The sequence below is a fragment of the Poecile atricapillus genome, chromosome 3, assembly GCF_030490865.1.
Source record: "Poecile atricapillus isolate bPoeAtr1 chromosome 3, bPoeAtr1.hap1, whole genome shotgun sequence".
In the NCBI taxonomy this organism is placed as follows: Eukaryota; Metazoa; Chordata; class Aves; order Passeriformes; family Paridae; genus Poecile; species Poecile atricapillus.
In genome coordinates, this window is record NC_081251.1 from 84,249,465 (window position 1) to 84,268,931 (window position 19,467).

A 19,467-nucleotide genomic window follows, 5' to 3' on the forward strand; every position below is an offset into this window, starting at 1 on the left:
GGATCTGGGCAGAGACTAGATAGAAAATATTTATATGGTTGCTTCTCAAATCTCCTCTGTTTGCAACACAAACTGATGAAAAGCTGGGTTGCAACCCCCCCTTGCAGGCAGCTGTGATTGAATGTCTAAGGAGGGGAGGGGAAGGAGGGAGAGGAGGACAAGAAAAGAAATGATTGAATAAAAAAACCCCTAAAGTAAAATAAGAATCAGTGTGAAGTGAGAGAAGGCATTGTAAATCAAATCTGCAACAGGAGCAGAGAGCAAACACTTCAGCCAGGTCTAAGCCATCACCAGTTATTTATTCAGATAACATATAATTAGTGAGGAGAGACACTCACATCTGATATATATCTCTCAGTCCCAGAGAACTATGAAAAGGCAGCTGGCTCTGCTCCTATCAGAACCATTCCAGATGTTTTCAGCTGGTGTCAGATGTGCTGCTCAGCATGACAAAGCAAAGGGCTGAAAAGAGAGAAAGAAGGGAAAAGAAATGTCATCACTTTTTTTATTTTTTTAAACACAGAGGGAAAATAATTCATGGCTTCACATATTAAATGTTTCCCCTGGCAGCTCCTGGTGTAGTTGTCATTAACAGCTGAAACAGCAACGGAGATAGCAGAACACAAGGCTTCTATTTACCATTGTTAATCAAGCACTAATTGGTAGTTTAGACATTCTAAAATTATTGTGGGGAACATTTCAAAAGTGTCAAGAACCCAAGATCCATTCTCAGAAGTGTCACCCAAATCTGATTTCCACATCTGAGTCATTAAAAGGCTTCTGAAAATTTTTACCTTAGCAGTCACGGCTGACACTGAAGCATAAATTCTGGTGCCAGGCACTGCAGCACAGAGCAGTGGCTGTGCCTCAAAGGTTTTGATAAATGTTCAGGAGGAAATTCAGTCACCCTGTTCTACTGAGGGATTAAGTTATACAGGGATTAAGGGTGGCATCTATATTGCTTTACTGGATAGTTCTGGAAACCAGCCAGTTGGTGTGCGTGCAGAAGCCAGCTGTGCCACCCCACCTGCCCTTGCAGCACACCTCTCATGTGGCACTTGCTGATGCCCACTGGCACCTCCAGGCTCCTGCAAGACTTCAAACGCTAATTTTGTGCTTTGGTGATTAACCATGTCTGCTATGGACCCATAGGGACTCTCAGGTGATGAGCAGAGAAGGTGTTGAGTGAGGTAATGCTTTATCTGTGGGGATCTACTTGTCTGTGGTTAAGACTGTCTCTGGAAAAGGAGGCTGGGAGCTGTTACAAGACCTCACTTTTTTATTTTGGTCATGAGAAAGAAGGAGTAAGCTGCAAATGGAACAATGAAGATAAACACAAGCACTGTTGAGGAGAGACAAACATGGAGCTGGGATGCAGCCAGAGACAGTTACCATAGTTACTCCCCATCCCTGCAAGGAGGGAGGCTCAGGCAGCTGCCCACTGCTTTGGCACACAGAGCAGAGGTATCCCCCAGAGCCCAGGGGTGCTGCCAGCAGTGGGAGTCAGATGAGGTGGACATCAATCTGCTTGTCCTGAGCTTAACCCCTTACCTATGCTGACCTGGGCACAGCCTGCCCCAGGCACCCTACATCTAGCAGCCTTGGGGATAGAGGGGCACAGCTGGGCATGCAGGACCAGGGCAGAGATTTGCTAAAGGATGGGGTAAGCTGCAAGAGTGCAAAGAGCGCTGGTTGCAAACTTAGCTGGGATGTTTGTGTAGATATGGGCCTAGGAAACTGAGGGGGAAAGAGGGCTTTCCTTGAGATTTCTGATTTGGGATCAGGTGAGGGTTTGCAGGATAACTGACATCTCCCAGTCCGGTTGGGGGATTGAGTTTAGATCTCTTTAGGGCAATTGGAAGAGGTGCATTCAGGATGATTATGCAGATTGATGGTTGAGATGCATGGAGATGATTATGCAGTCCCAACTCAAGCTATGCTTTGTCCATAGAGTGACATGGCATGGCATGGCATGGTACGGCATAGCACAACATGGCATGACATGACATGGAGCACACTTGTATTCAGTATAAGCCTGCACCTCAGAAGAGCCAGCTAGAAGCCTGAGTCATGCTACTAGGTGACTAGAGAGAAAGAGTAGTAATTTTTCCCCATCAAGAAGAAGCCTTTTAATCACATCAGCTGATGTGCAGTGACACCTCATTAGCCACTACCTGGCTTTTCCTCTTAGAAAGAGCAGAAAGAGATACACATGCAAGAGATAAGCAGCCTACAAAATGAACCACAGGGCCATGGAAGGTGCCTGTTCAGCTCCAGCCTACCAATCCACAGCTTGTCTCCTGCTGAATAGCTCCAGCATCAGCCAGACCTGCTTATTCTGGCTGCCAGAAGTCCCACTGCTGCTTCCCTTGCGTGCAGGGCTCACCCTGGAGCAGGATGTGCTCAGTGCTTTGGTGCAACAAAGATGTGTTTCAAAGCCAGAAGTCAGCAGATACAGAAAGCTGATGTAGAGGTGGCAAGAGAAGTTGTCATGGAAGGTGGTGTCAGGCTGCTCTGTCCCCTGGGAAGAAGTCAGCATGGCACAAAGGCTCCCAAGGCTCAGCCCACTCTGGAGGATGTAGCTGGGAGGTGGATATTGGCTGGTTGGGACTGTAACCATGGCAGCAGCAGCTTCTGCATTGCAACATGGCTTGGGGACCAAAAAAAACCCAACCAACCAAAAAAACCCAAAAAAAACCATCCCCCCCCCCCAAAAAACCCCACCAAAAAACCCAAACAGAAACAGAATTAAAAAGTCTAATAATTATGTAAGCTTGGTGGCAGATCAGGTTTGCTGAATGCCTTCCACCTAGGCAGGGTGCTCCCTAGGCACCTGCTGAAGATGTGATTTCCAGAGGAAGCCAAGCATGTGCTCTGGGAAATCAAGTTGTGAGTATTCAGCTGGAGCCAGGGAAGGGGCTGTGCTGGCTTCTATGCTCCTACAAGCTCTCATTACATTAACAGGGAGTATTGTGGGCAGAGAAATGGGTACCAGGACCCTTGCTGTGCCCTAAATAAAGTGCCTGAAGCTCCTCTACATATTTTTATTTAAAAAGTGTCAGTGCCTCAGCAAAAGGCAGGAGGGAATCACTAAATTGCTGTTAAGTGACATGTTCAGACACCAAATCAAGCAGAGAGCTACATTTTAAAATTAGTTTTTGACCATCTTTGTACCAGCGTCTCACCAGGCTGCAGCTTCTGGGAAGATGTGTCCAATCCCTCTCCTGTCCCCAAAGCAGTCCCCTTGGTTGGGACATGCAGTACCAGTTCCTCCTTTTGTGGAGGTAAGATGACCACGCTGCCTTATAGACCCTGTGCTCCTGGAGTCTTAGGTGCCTGGTGAGAGCTGGGACAAATGTGGTGGATGCATCCATTCAACACATTGTCTTGGTTCTAGAAGACAGGTGTCTGCTAGGGAGAGCAGGAGCTTCCCTTGGGATGAAAGAATGTAGGTCCCCCTCCCTACAAATTACTATAATTTTGAAATCAAGGGGCTTTCAGGCAGAGATCTGGGGATAGGAATAACAGTTCTTTACTAGTATAACCAGGCAAACAAACAACAATAACTACAGCATTAACAAGAAAACAGAACCAGGGACCCCGGGACAGCTTTCTTGGCTGAGACGGAATGGAGGAGAGGCTTTGTTTTCACAAACCCCCTTGGGTGGGCAGTCCCGGTGCTCCTGTGGGGCTCTGAGGAACAGTCAGCTGAAACAGCAGGAATGAGCTGAGATCCTGGGCTGGTGGATGAGGTGTATCAGCAGTTCCACGGTGGTGGCTGGCACTGCCACACGTCCAGGCAGGACAGGGGGTGTGAGGCCACCAACAAAGAGGGAAGAAGGAGAAGAAGCAGCAGCTCCGTCTGGGTGATGGCAAAATTCCCTTTTCTCTACCGCAGCAGCTCCGTGCCCCCAAAGAAGGAATGTCTCTCCCCGAAGCCAAAGAAAGCCAGCCAAAAACTGTCCCCACCCTCCTTTCCTGCCCCCTTCTCCCCCCTGGGCCCAGCCACTCTTTGTCCTTTGTCAAGCACCCACTAAGTACCCACAGTTAGGTTGTCTCCGCAACTGATGGGTAAAAATTCCACTGGCAAGCCAGAACAAAAAAGGACACCTAACCCCCAACACACATGTTGAAGCTTCTCTGGTCTTCCCCAGCTCATGCCCACAGCAGAAGCAGCTGTGCAAGTGGCCTGTGACTGCTTCATACCATCATGGATCTCATGACAGGGTGGTGATCTCTTTCTGGGACTCTGTCTCCCAGGAATTGGCTGTGACGACTATGCCAGACTCCTGCTTGACCTGATTATGTAACTCAATGATGGCTCTTCAAGTTTCATGACTCCTCAAGTTTCATGGCTCCTCAGGATGAGACTCTCACACTGCCAAAAACAACTCTTGGTCCATGCTTACAGTCCAGCCCGTGCCCAGCTGCCCAATCCTTGCCACAACCACAGTTTGCCATGTCCCTGCTCTCCTGTATAGCAGCAGAGGCTGGGATGATGGATAGGGTATTGCTAGTGTCAGGAAAATTAATCCACAAACACCAGAAGTTTATGTCCAAAAAGGAGACAGAGGAGTCCTTTTACTTTATTCGAATAAAGGGAGAGGCCATGGGGCATTCCCCTGGGGTCTCTCAAATTCTTGGAGGGCGAAGCCTCCTTTTTATCCTAATTCCTGGCCGCTTGTCCCTTCTCTCTTTCCCCATAGGCTGAGGTACTTGAGAGGTACAGGCTTCCCGGAACGCCTGATACCGGTGGTGATACCTTTCTCCCCCCCACCCCCAATGCATAATCCCTTCTTAACTTTTATGGAATTCATAGTGTTCTTTCAGTGCCCCTTTGATCTTCTACTGGAATCCATCCCATTGTTTCTGTCATCTCTCACTGATAGCTACATCTAATCAACTGACCCACAGCTTGTTTGTTAAGACAAGCTCATCATTCCTCTCAATCCCTCCTCTTTTAATTTTTGTTAGTAATTGTCTTTACAAACTTTAGTTATCATTGACTTAATTTCTTGTTCTTGGGTCCTTTTTGGCTTTGCAACTGTTATAAATTTGTATTGTGATATTGGCTTTCACAGATGAATCTTATATGTTAAATACTTTTTAGCTATGTATGTACTTTTTTCTTACTAACAAGTCTTAAGCTTAAAAGAATTTCCTAGGTACAAGGCAAGGAAACCCTTGCCTTGTCCAGAGGGCAAGGACAGTGGGGCCCAAGCTGTTATCAGGAGAACAATAGAGTCCAAACTGTTATCAGCGAAAGATATGAAGCCCAGATACCCTCAGAGGAAGGATGACAGGGGCCTGGACTCTTATCAACAAGTGACCATTTGCAAGAGAAAGGAAACCAAACTCCAAAATAATGCTCATCAGCAAGAATAATGATGACCAGCAAAAATAGTGCTGACCAGCAGAAAATTAAGTTGTGCAAAAGCATGACCTAAGAAGGCAGACCCAGGGAGGGGACACGCTTTGAATATGCATTAACCCCTCACAGCAGGAGGGGATAAAAAGAGTGTTCCTGAGATACCAGGTGTGTTCCTGGCAACTCGCCAGGGCACCCGGCCGTTTTAACCCTTTGTTTTATTTCTTTTATTTCCTAATTGTCTTTTTATTTATATTAAATTCTTTTTATAATTTATTAAGTGAATCTCGTTTTTAAGACAACTATTTGCAGTGGCATTACTTTCTGCCTTTTTGTAGCTATCTCTGGATCAGTAGGCACAGCTACTACCTGCATTCCTTTGATCACATGTTGAATGAGTTGTATTAAGCAAGGGATCATGCATGGTAAAAATATTAGAGTTGCTACAACACCTAAGAGGAAAAAAAGCATTTGTTTGACCCATAGGCCACCAGGTAACCATGAAAACATGTCCCATTCCCATCCTTTCCATGTTTGGACTGGTACATGGGCTAACTTTCTTATTCCTTTTGTTATTTGTTTTACCACTTTTCCATTGTCATCTATTTGCAAACAGCAGTTTGAGTCATTAAATTTTCCACACACCCCCCCTTCTTCTGCTAATAAGTAGTCTAATACCATCCGATGTTGAAATATTGCATTTCTCATCTGAGTAGACTGGTCAGCAAGAAGGTCAAGAGCTGTAGCTGTCTGGTTGATTATTATTTCAAAGACAGCTTGCAACCTAATTATCTGATTTAGATTATAAATGGGTTCTCTGGCACCTGATATTAATTCATTTGGGTTCCAGGTAGCTGGTCCATAGTGTTGTATGATTCGTTCAGGTGGCCATTCATCTTTTCCCCACTTTTGGGTGCTCTTTCCAACCGGGGATGTATCATTGGACCGCTTTTCTCTAATTAGATCATCATATACTTTGATTCCTAACTGATTTCCTTGAACTTGTGGTAGCAGAAAAAACAATGGTCTAATATACCCCACATAACATATCCCTGACCAGTTTGGAGGTAGCTTGCGGTAAGCATTTTGGCCACAAATCCAGTAATGCCCCTTTAGAGCCCAGGTCCCATTAGCGAAGGGACCTTTCCAATTCTCATCATCAACTGGTGGGTCAAAATACAGCTTGCTTCCAGGGCCTAGTGGTCCACCAACAATAGTTGCCTCGCCATAAGAATCACAATATTTACATTTCCAAGCTCCTACATGAGGTTTCCACTTGCAATCACATCCCAGATTTGTTTTATTAGATCTGGACCAGAACTTACTGAAAAGGGTTCGAGTTCCATTCCAGTGTTGCCATTTCCACTGATAGTCTCGGACAACATGTGTCGGACTTGTGGAATTATTTCGGGGGCAGCTTAAAAATAAAGGGTCAAAAAACTTATCCTTCCCCACTGCTTTACAGCCTTCAAAATCTTTTTGGTAATTATGGAAGGAACACCTTACCCAGCTACTATTAGTGAGTTTAACATGTGTTTGATTCCATCTGCCTTGATATCTGGAACAGTCATAAGGAGGGCAATTGGGGGTCTAACAATCTAAACCCAAAGATAAAGTCCAGTCACAAACGCTCTTTCCCACATATGTGCTTCCTGTTCTGTTTAGGCAATAAATGCCTCTTTCAGAAGAATGAAGCTGCCATGGACTTCCTTCTTTGTCCCAAAATCCTGTTCCATTATGGACTTCACTCAGGGTGCTAACCCACCATTTAGGCTCCACCGGGCTGGCCACCCATGGCCAGCTTTCAGATCCCCCTGGCCCTCCGCAGACCCAACAGTTCCTAAGGTTAAAGGTCTTTGCTACTTGTTCTCCTAAAGTAAAAAGAATATTTTCCCACTTTAGACCCTAACTTAACTGAAAATATAAAGGTAAAATTATTAAGAGAAACACTCTTGTAATAAATTATGTGTAAATAAAAATTCGTAAAGATATAAATAAGATGTATATGTGTTAAAATAATAAAAATCCAAAGATGTATGTATATAAAAACCCTTCTTCCAAGCCTGGCCGTGAGTTTTTCTCCGAAGGCAAAGGATTGCAGCCAACACCCAGATAACGAACATTAACTCGGAAAATAGACAGGACGAGAGCCATCAAGAAAACAAAAGGACTAGCTCGGAGGAGGAACCCAACCTGACCAACGTCCCTGCAGATCTCGGTTGGGAAACAATCAAGATCAACAAAGACGAGCCTCAGAAAAAGTATCCATCGCTAGTCCTGAATCCCCCACCTGTCAGACCAGTGTTGGAGATGCAATCACTGGAAACAAAAGGGAAGACTCTGCCGAGATTTCCATCGGCACCAACCCCGGATCACACCACTTCTGCCTTGATAACCCAAAATTAAAATACATACAGAGTCTCTTTACATATGAGGAGACTCTGTCCGGACGCTAGTTAGGTCTATTTTTCCAAGCCAGGAAATCCATTCACCGAACAATCAAGAACGCTTGGTGAATGGAGCCTGCTTGGAATTTTAGCCTGAGGACTTAAAAATCCTATAAAACCCCAAGCCTGAGAGCGCTCAAACGTGGATTTGGGAACCCTACACCTCCGGTGTAGACCCTGTCCACCCAGCGCTGCGCTGACCATTTTTATTGTAGTTTTTTTCTCTCATTGTTATTCTTTGCTGTTTATTAATAAATTTCTCTCTTTGATTTTATCTCAAATTTGCCTTTGCATTTATAACACTCTAATAGTGTTATAATCTAATTTCTAATTTTCAATTTTCACGTTGTCTTTTGCACCACCTGTGGCAAGTGAAAGCACAGAAACAGCTTAGCATAAAGAAAGCAATGACAGCATGGATTGGCTCCCAGTGTCTGGAGATTTGAGAGTAGGGATGCCCATACAATTTCAGCAGTCTGTGGGTAGGCATTCAGGGCTTCCCCCGATGTTGACGCACCGGCTACTGCTCCAGTCCACTCCTGCGGAGTGTCAGTCGCGGCTTCCCATCCTTCTCCTCCAGCTGAGATGTCCAAATCTCTGGAGCTTTAGAGACTTTGACTCGAGTGTGATGTGTCCACCTGTGTTCAGCTGTCTTGACGGCTGTTTCTGTAGTCAGCAACACCTGGAAAGGTCCACGCCACTTAGCCACTAGGGGTGCTTCTTTCCACTCCTTAACTAGGACCCAGTCTCCTGGTTGGATATTATGCACAGCAAAGTCCAAAGGCACGGTCTGTGTCAGCTGAGCTTCCTGTCGAAGAGATTTCACAAGAGACAGTATCCGAGCCACATACTGTTTTAGATATACATCACTTATCTCTACCCCTGCCCCAGGCTGAGAATTACAAGGATAAGGAATTCCAAACAGCAATTCAAAGGGAGATAGGTGAATATCTTCCCTGGGTCTGGCTCTTATTCTTGCTAAAGCCAGTGGTAAGAGCCGCAGCCATGGCATTTTTGTTTCTATCACTAGCTTCAGAAGATGTTTTTTTATCTCTCCATTCATCCTTTCAACCTGGCCTGAGCTTTGGGGATGCCAGGGAGTGTGGAGGTTCCATGGTATCCCTAAAGCAGTCATTACTCCTTTAAGAATTTTTCCAGTAAAATGAGTTCCTTTATCTGAGTCTACTGCTTCTACTATCCCATATCTTGGAATTATTTGTTCTAAAAATACTTTAATAACTGACCCTGTAGTTGCTGAAACAGCTGGGAAGGCTTCTGGCTACCTTGTTAACTGTCATACTATTACCAAAAGATATTTAAACTTCCCCACTCGGGGCATCTCAGTAAAATCCACTTGGCATCTTTGGAAGGGACCTACAGCCCAAGGCCTTCCACCCCTGGCCAGTTTCTTTGTAACTTTGTTATTTGTCTTAGCACAAATCAAACAACCATCAACAGCTTGTTTTGCCAGAACAAAAAGACCCACAGTAGTATACATTTTGAGGAAGGTCTTTGCCATCTCTCGGGAGCCTCGGCACCTCCCCCATGAAGCTGCTTTAACAACTGCTATGTCGGAACTCTCAGCATCTGCTCACCATCCCTTGCAAACTACCCGCCTCCCTTTCCCTCTGCCCCACTCTCCACAACTATCTCAAGGTCCTTCAGTGAAAAAGACAACCTTTCTGGCAAGGGGGCAGCCACTGGGAGCAAGGGAAATATCTTAGAAACTTCCAGCAACAATGCAGCTTTTCGCTTCTTTATTAACTAGTCTGCTTCTCCTTGCCTCTTTTGAGCACCCTGCCTGGTGCCTTCTAATGTGCATCATTGTTACTTCTTTTGGCAAATTCACCACCTCTAACAGGCAGGAGATTAAATTCTCATGAACTAATGTCTTTCCTTTGCAGGTTAATAAATTTCTTTCTTCTTACAGTTTCTCAAATGCGTGTATTATACTGTTGGAGTCTGAGATACAGACTGTGTGCCCTTGCTTTTAATATTTAGTTCCAGGATTCAAAGAAACACTGAATTTCATATAATATGAAATTCATGTGCATGTTTTCATGGTGATACATGAAAACAAATGTTAAAGTTAGATAGGAAATGTGTAAATGTGTAGATTAGAAAGTTTCTTGAATCACTGGGTGAAAAAGTAGTTTAGAGAACAGGAGACAAGATGGAGGATTTAGGGTGTTGTCTCTTGTCCTTCTTCTTTCTTCTTCATGTTCCTCTCCTAGGGGTGTTTGGGTAGTAGTAAGTGATTGGGTAGAGAATGTCACAGTGCAGCACACAGGTGTTGGGTCATTGGGTCACTAAGAAAAATAATTTAGTTGGCATCTGTTAACTGGGTAAATGGACATATAAAAGACCTTGAAGAAGATCTTTGTTAGCCATTTTACCCCCTTTCTATCATAGCGCACATAGCTCCTTGTACCTTGTAATACTGATAAGAAAAAATAAACAACTGAGACCGAACGAGAGAAAAAACCGCCTCCCTCTCATCAATCTTCAGTTCAAAGGGAAAAAGAACCCAAATCAAAAAGTCCAGAAACAGACATTATACCATATGCATATTTAGAATCAGTAAAAACATTTACTGTCTTGTCTCGGTATAACTCACAGGCTCTCATAAGTGCATACAGTTCGGCAGTCTGAGCTGACCAGGTGGGCGGTAACCTCCCCCCTTCCTTTAATTGCTTTCTATTCACAACAGAGTACCCTGTAAATTGTCTTCCTTCTATCACCCTTGAAGACTCATCAATAAACACGTTTTCCCCTTCAGGCCATTGAATGTCTCGCAAATCATTCCTTGCCCTAGTCTGCAGATCTATTACTTGAATACAACCATGGAATTTGCCTTGGCTCCCCTCTTCAGGGCTATTCAAACAGGAGGCTGGGTTAAGGAAAGAAACAAAATACTTTCCTTTAAAGTTTTCCCATAACTTCCACAGAGGAAGTGCATGACAAATACCCAGGCCTTCCATAGGACACTATTTTCACAAGGTTGCAGCTACAGAATTTGTTTTAAGGCTGCAACAAACTACAGACTGGTGGGCATGTTCCCCACAAGATATAACTTGCAGCATTGGCTTCATAACTGAAATTTGCCAATTCTGGCTTTTTACAACAAAACATACAAAAAGCAGAGGGATGTGGTCCACTCCAAACTGGAGTCATTCTGCACAAAACTTCATGTAGACAAATTAATTAAATCTTCAAATTAATTTACTACAATTTTTACAATTCTTTCAGAGAAAGATGTGTTCAAACTTCTGAGCACACAGAAGAAACCACAATTCTCACAACTCTTTTGAATGATCAGAAAAATTCTATAGACAATTTTCCCCCTGGGGATAAAAATTAAGGTGAATTGAGAAGTTTTGTTTTTACTAAGACACACACCTCTCCTCGATCTAGACTTACTTTAAAAGTTGACAACGGCTCTAGGTTGGTGGATATAATGAGAGCCTTTGACACTCTTAACAATCCATTTCTCTTATCTTCTGGACTTTCTCAACAGTCCAGCTGTTTTTGGCTTTTTTGCAGACATTGCCGTTTTCAGTGTCCTACGCCCTGAAGGCAGCACACTGATCTTTTCCCAACTGCTGTTTGGCTTGGGTCTCCCCTGCTGGGGAGAGAAATACTCTGCCACTTCCTTGTGCCCGATCCTATCCCCTCTGTCCTGGGGGACCCCTTGGACCTTGCGGTTTTTCCCTCTTTGGCCTGAAAAAGGCCATCACCTTCGCCTTTCCTCCCTGTGCTCACTCTATTTACCACACACCGAATACCAGAGCCGGTTCCTGTCCTGCCACATTGTCCAAACAGCTCCTCCCCGCTCCAGTGTTCCTGTCGGGCACGGCCGGCAGCACCACAGGCAGCCAGGGCGTCCTGCAGCCTCAAAGGGCCGGCAGCTGCTGCTGCCCCTGCCCGGGGCTGGTGGGGTCAGGCACTGCCCAGTGCTGAGTCCCAGCAGCCTCACAGGCCCCCAGCCAGCACTCCTGGTCCTGCACCTCCACTCCTGGTTCCTGCTTCAACCACATCTCTCCACACTCTTCATTAACCAATTCTGTTCCAGCACACTAACACAATCCATCCATCCCCTATTGTCAAAGACTCTTTCTTGACTTCCCTTATTGTCCCCCCACCCCAGGCGTGGATTCTCGAGATCCCTTCTAGTTCCAGGGGGTGATATGATATGCTGCTCCCTTCCCCCTACACCACTGTTATTCTCAGGTGGAGCTGTAGGAACACCATTTCCCTGATCCCTTTGCCCTGGAAGGTGAGGATACAGGGCATCTTCAGCTGGCCCTGGGTCAGCTGGTAACACCGGAGGACAAGACGGGGGAAGGTGCTGAAAAATATCCCAGTCTTCACCATTTTCCTCTTCCCCCCCTTTTTCCTCTTCTCTTTTTTTTTTTCCTTAACACATAGATTTCTCCTGTTGCTTGTTTAAACCATATTAATCCACATTCTCCTTTAATCCATCCTTTCCAATTCTCCTCTAGATATCTCCACAGAATTCAACACAAATGAATTCTATCTGTTCCATAAGATGGCCACATAAGTCCATTCGGCAACTTATACTCTGGCCATACATAATAACAGTATTTTACCATCATCTCCATAGTTACTTCTGGGTGAATACACAATCTGTCCCAAGATCTCAGCATTCTCCCCAAGGGACTCTCCGGGGATATTGTGGGATCGTCATCCCTTTTGCCGAGACCCCTTCCCAGCTGTACCCTTGCAACCCTGCATGGGTGCCCTGTTTAGCCTGTGCTACCCTCCATGGGTGCCCTCCCAGGCTTGCCTGTGCTACCCTCCCTGGGTGCCCTCCCAGGCTTGCTCCCCGAAGATCCCATTTTACTCACCGGTGAGATTTTCAGTGGTCCTTCCCTCTGGACTCTTCACGGACCCCCCTGGTCCACCACTCATCTGTCTCCTGGACAGTCTCGGGAACACAATCAATCGCCCGGTGCTGGCCGCCACCAAGGGGAGCTGATCACCGAAACTGGGTGAGGCGCGCCTTCAGCTCCACTCACTGCCTGCCGCCCCGGACGGTGGAAAAATCCCGGACGAGCCCCCAAAAATTGTCAGGAAAATTAATCCACAAACACCAGAAGTTTATGTCCAAAAAGGAGACAGAGGAGTCCTTTTACTTTATTCGAATAAAGGGAGAGGCCATGGGGCATTCCCCTGGGGTCTCTCAAATTCTTGGAGGGCGAAGCCTCCTTTTTATCCTAATTCCCAGCCGCTTGTCCCTTCTCTCTTTCCCCATAGGCTGAGGTACTTGAGAGGTACAGGCTTCCCGGAACACCTGATACCGGCGGCAATACCTTCCCCCTCCCCACCCCCAATGCGTAATCCCTTCTTAACTTTTATGGAATTCATAGTGTTCTTTCAGTGCCCCTTTGATCTTCTACTGGAATCCATCCCATTGTTTCTGTCATCTCTCACTGATAGCTACATCTAATCAACTGACCCACAGCTTGTTTGTTAAGACAAGCTCATCATTCCTCTCACTAGGGAGGATATAGGTGTGTTGGACTCTCAGCAGTTCTGTGAGCAGAGTGAACTCTATGTGTGGAGAGACAGACTTGTTTATGCTTCTCAGCACTAGAGAATACCCCCTACCACCCTCTCCCCAGCAGAGGGGTGAGGGATTCAGCCCAAAACTCCTGAGCTCAATTTGCTTCAGCTTTTCTGGAATTTTCATGTAGGGGATTTAGATTGCAAAAAAAAATCTTTGTAAGTTAGGAATCAGGGTTAGGAGCCTCATTAGCTGTTACAGAGAAGACAGCAGTGACAGACTGGGGAAGGGCAGAGGAATTAAGAGAAATTCAGAGGAGCTGTGGACTTGTGCAAAGCACTGGATGTCTTCAGGGTCACTCTGTCCCTCCTATCCCAGCCTAGCATACTGCAGAGATTCTATTGATGTCTGTGAAAAGGAGGAATTGTGAGCAAGGGGCTGTGCTGCTTTAGCATATGCATGCCAGGTAATGTGCTGGTGAATACCAAGGAAAAGCTGATGAAAATTCAGGGATATGCTAATGCAAACTCAGAGAAAGGCATGTACTTGCCCAGCCAGGAGCTAACATGCACATTCCCAGCTCCTGTATCTTAGCATATGTGCAGCCATGGTACCTCTCCTGCAGTGAGACAACAGGTCAAGGGGCCCATGTAAGCTTTCAGGCACACACACCTTCATCCCTGGCAAGCAGTCTTTGAATTTAAGCCTCCTGAAAACATCACAAGATTTCTCTCTGAGATTTTCTCAGAGCACTTGGGCTGCATTTCAGGGTGCAGGCAGCTGACATGTAAAACTTAAAAACTCACCTGCAGTGCATCTCTTGAAGGCCTCTTGGGTCAGAGATGTGAAGACAGTCCAGAGAGGGAACAGAGGGGGCAAACTGTCATCTTCGATGGGCAGGGCATTGCGAAGAAAGGAAGAGTTTCCTGTCTGACACCCATTTGTTTCTCCGATCCATCGCTTCTGTTATGGACTATTAAAAATGGACTATTAATTAAAAACTGAATCATGTTCATCATTAACATGTGCTGCCTTTGTTCTCCAGGCTGCTAGTCCAAACCATGCCTAGTCCAAATGCCAAAAACCATTTATAGGGCTTTTGTTATGTATTTTTCAGCACTTTGTCTCTTTTAATTGCTCACTTCTCTCTGATCTGCTGGGCTGTGGTTTGCAAGTCAGCTGGAGGGAGGGAACAGAGGGACATTTTTTTTTGCTCCAGTGAAAAATGGATGTCAGTGAAAGGAAAGGCTCAGCCGGACCCAGCTATAGCAGCCGAAGATGCTAGAGACCCTGCAGTCTCTGGCACCTATGCACCAGATGCTCCTTGCTTCCAGGCAGGCAGACTGCTCTGGAGTCTTTAATCCATTACTGGGGAGAGGGAAGGAGGCTTTTCTGAAGCTTAGGCTGCCTTTCCTCCTTTTTACCACTTTCCCCCCAGACACAGTCCTGCTGCTTTTCTTACTCTCTGTTCTCAAATTATGTAGCTGTTTTTGGCTCCCCAAAGTGCAGTGTGGGGCTGGCTACAGTTCTGTGGTGCTGGATGCCCTGGGCTCTGCTGCTGGCTGCACTGCAGGGACTTGCATGGCTGTGGAGATACCTCCAGCCAGGACCAGGCTGGAGGTATCCCTGCAGCCCTTTCCTGATTTAAGTCCCATCTTCTGAACTTAAGTGCTGCCTTCACTGGAGTTTAGCTGGGCCAGGCAGGCCTCCTAACAGCTTGTATGGTCTGAATCCCCATAAAAAATGGATGCAGCATGGTAATCCCACCAGCTGGGCTGAGACTGAGCAAATTGAAGCAGGAGGTGTGAGCAGCTGCCCCACTCTTGAGACTGTGGTGTGGGCATCACTGTTGCTAAAGGGAGGTAGGCATGCAAGACCACGGTGATCATGGCTCCTGAGATGCCTTCTCCTGCTACAGAGAGAAGGGGTGAAACTAGAGAGTGAGCTAAGTAGTAGGCACATAGGCTGCTCTTGTTGTCAGGAGAGCTTTCTCCTTTGCTGACCTGGGAGGAAGCCAGGAAAAGAGATTATAGGATAGGGTACTATTGCTGAGTCTCCTGGGAGACTCAGAGAGTCTTCCTGGCAGATCACAAAGAGATGGATCAGCTGTTTGATGCTCATGCAGAGTGAGTCAGTCCTCTGCCCACAGCTCCCCAGTGGGATGTGGAGCAGAGATGACAGGCAAAATGGAAACATCTACTTCAAACCCTTGTTTTTTTTAAGCTCAGAAATTCTCAAGTCAAGAGCTCACCTCTTGGAACAGAAGTGCCCAAGGGAGAGGTACCAGGATCTCGGGTCTCTGGGTCGGGAACAGGGACTGAACACGGGTCTGTTTGGCTGAATCCCGCACTTTGGCAACTTGGTAGGGAAGAAAGACTTAGTTCATAGGAGCTGTCCATACCCTTTGGGTATGGACAATTAAGACTAAGGCTGGAACTTGCCACTTTGACCAACAAAAAAAGTCTAGACAGTCTTGCAGTTCAACAAACCATGCTATTAGGAAAAGCAAAGATAATAATAAGTTTCTTGTGCCCTGAACTGTGAAACACCCTGAGTGGAAGATCTTCAGTCTCAACTACACTGGTTAGTCTCCTAATGTTTCTTTCCAGAAAGGTTATAGATCCCCAAAGCACTGATGTGTAAAAGCACATCGGAAGGACACAAGTCCTTCTGAAAATGATGTAAATATTTTCCATGGCTTCATCAGTCTTTGGATCAGGACTGGATTCATTGTGGTCTATGCATGACCACTGATTAAAATACCCAGATGCAGGGGTGATGGTAGGAAGTGTTGGAAGGGGAAAGGCTGGTGTCAGCATTCCCTGTAAGAGCTTTAATGCCCAACATGTTGAAATTTAATAATTAAGGAGATACTTTCAATTTTTCTTTTTCTTTCTTCCTTTTTTTTTTTTTTTATTTCAAGTCTAACAGCATGAACTAAGCCATTCAATAATTAATTGATACAGTTGAACTACACATGCCAGCATCCGAGCTGAGGGTGTGGGCTCAATCTTTGCAGACAAATGAAGCGAGAAGCAATTGCTTGATGAAGAAAGGAAAATATTAACATAAGATTTTTCAAGTTCCTCATAGGAATTCATCATAGTATGTCTGGGGCTTCAGATGGGATTCGTGCTGCTAATTAATCACTAATTAACACTCTAAAGTGGCCCAAACATGAGGGAGGAAGCTGGGGTGATTCTAGACTACAACAAGAGGAGGGAGAGAGAAAAAAACTTTTTTTTATGTGAGGGAATAAGGAGGAGACAAATATAGACTGCTCATGTTGGACAACATATGCACATGCATGTTTGCCATTGGGAGGAGTCTTGCAACACTGATATCCACACGGATGATCCCAATGGATGGAGATTCAGTTCTGAGGAAAGGAGTTCCACTCCTACTCCCACTGACTCCAGTCTCCTTCCTTCTCATCATTCTTGGGATATCTCTGGTGTTGCAGATGTTTCATCTTGTCTGTCTGGGTGAAATTAGCAATTCAGCCTGACTCTGTTGCTCTGCTGCCTGAGCCTCGCTCCACATACAGCCTGTGGAAAGAACAAGGTGCCACAGCAAGGGGAGGCACCTCTCCAATGCAGGCTCAATGTGGCTCTGAAGTGCTGCTGTAATATGAGAAGTAACAAATCTTCCCAGCTGCCTCCTACAAATGGCATCTCTACCTACAATACGACATGACACCTCAAAGTTGCAGCAATAAATTAAGTCTGTCTCACCAGGCTGTGTCTCTGTCTCTGTATGTGTGTTATGTTACTTGGGTCTCTCCTATTTCCTTGTTACCATGTGGGACAGCTCCACAGGGAGAGAGTGAGGGCTGTCAGTGTGCTTAAACCTGGAAGTTGGGTACTAACTAAACTTGGGGTGCACTGTTCCCCTCCATATATTCTGATTCCCCAGCTATTAGAGTGTCACCTTTCCTGTGTTTTTTTTTTCTTTTTTTTTTTTTTCTTTCCTTTATGAGAAAGCTCAAAAGCCTATTTCAACATGGTAAAAACACTAAAACCTTGAAAAATGTTCCTAAGAGTACAACTTTCTCCTTCCCATCTCTAAGTTTATTGCCAGGACAACAGATCAGTAGCATTTAGGGCTACAAAGGATCACTGGTTTAATCAATAGATTAAAAAAGATCACAACTGTTTGTCGCTGTTGGACACGAAAGAAGTCACACAGACACAGCTCAAGGTATGATGAAGGAAAGAGAAACTTTATTTCTTCTCTCACAATTTACAGGTTTCTGACCATGGCCAGGGATTGGATGGTCAGGATAACACTTTCCCAACTGCACTGGCCCTGAGAGATGTCCATCAAAAGATGTGTATCAGAAAGAATGTACACGTATCTATGTTTACAGTTACTGTCCTGGGAAAGTCTTTAGAAACTATGTCAACAAGCTCCAAAAGCTGAGTTTTCAGGGCGACAACTGTTAGTGCCAGACTTTGATTTTTACACTGCCACTACATTTTATGTGGCTGCTTCCCCTTTTGTGGCATTTTATAGCACTCAGGATACCTCTGTGTTACTCCAGTCCAATTTATGCCCTAATTTTATCCTATTCATCTATCCTTTGCTATCCCTCATCTCCTCAGGTCTTCCTGGATCCATGTCCTGCTGTGTTTCCATCACTCACAGGTTGTTCCAGGTGGGAAGCTGTCCCACGAGAGGCTGGCAGTGTTTGTGTGACATTTCCAAAGCAATACAAAGGCAAGCTCTGTACTGCCTTCTTTTCACTTCAGGACCAGCAGCTCCTAATTTTGGCTCGAGGCTGACCAGGGACATGTGATTTTTCTCCCCAGACACTACAGCAGAGTCCTGAGCTAAGCCTCTTGCCCTTGAAGATGATGATGTGGACAGAGTGCCAGCCAGGCTCAGAGCACCTGAGCAGGCTGACAGAGTCCTCTGAGATGGGACTGCTGGGAATGGGGTCAGTTCCAGTGAAGAAAAGGTAATTCTCTCCTCTCCCCTTTTCACTGTTTACAGCAGCTGACCTACTTACTCCCTCCCCACTTTACATGCTTTTGATCTTTGCCTTGCCCCATGGTGACAACCCTGAAGCACTCTTATGAAGGACAAAGTCAAAGGCTTCAGGAAAAATGTGCTGCTGCAGAAAGGGCAGTGGCCAAAACTGCCTCTCTGCCTCATGTTTGCAAAGAAAAATAAATGGATATAAAGAACAAACTTGCTTCCTCAGAAAGTCATCTATGATGGTCCCCTGGACTTGTGTAATCTTTTTTCTGCCTGAATGTGACCAGATATGTGAGTGGATGGATTGAGGCGCTGCAGCAAGACAGGCGACAGACAGAAATTAAGGCACTGACAAATTACAGTGTTTCTTTGGTGTGGTTTATTCCAGAGATCTTGCTGCAGCTTCTAGGGAAGGAGTTACTCTTGAGGGAATGCGGCAAGATTTTTTAAAGTCTCAGGAGATAAAACCTACCATAAAAATGCCATATTGGCTTCCAGCCAAAACCTCTCTAAGGAATGTTTCAGTACCTTTTGGGCTTTGGGTTATCCATGGATTGCATACTCAAACATACCCCTTCCATATGTCATATACCCTGAAAAGGAAAATTTAGGTGTCAGCTGTTTTTATGATTTTTGGATATTTTGAAAGATAGAAAAACATAGGCAACTTCATTGAAGAGAGCTACAAGTCCATTCTCTGGCTTCCTGGTACTAGTCCCTGGATGAGTTTTCTCTAGTTCTGCTACACATGAATGGCAATTTCTTTCCTAACCTTAAATTAACTGGCATTGCAGCTCTCTACTCCATTTTGTTTACAGATAGGAAAATGAAAAATCCGCAAATGAGGTCTCCAGCTATGTATTTCTGTCTCTGAAGAATCAGTCTTCATGATGCCCCCTTGGAAATTGCTGATTTAATAGAAAGCCCCCCACAAGATTTTGTTTTCTGCTGATCATCAAAGCTTCATCTTCATCAGATTTTCTCTTTGGGTTTCAGGATGAGTTTGGAATCTTAATAGCATTTGAGCACCATCTGTAAGCCCAGAACAACTATGTCATCTGATAAAACACTTCGTGTTAGTCTTCTGTCTTAGCTACAGAATGGTTTCTGCATTGGCTTGTGTTTGCTGTAGTGATCATGTGAGT

The 19,467-nt window shown here is 45.3% G+C and overlaps 1 protein-coding gene across 1 annotated transcript in view; it reads right to left on the reverse strand.

The window, feature by feature from the left end:
* Positions 1–292: 292 nt before the first annotated feature.
* MDGA1 (MAM domain containing glycosylphosphatidylinositol anchor 1) overlaps positions 293–19,467 on the reverse strand; it is a 192,138-nt gene continuing 172,963 nt past the window's right edge. Inside the window, exon 14 of the mRNA XM_058836468.1 lies at positions 293–462. The gene's annotated coding sequence lies outside the window, so the exon portion shown is untranslated. The remainder of the gene's footprint in view (positions 463–19,467) is intronic.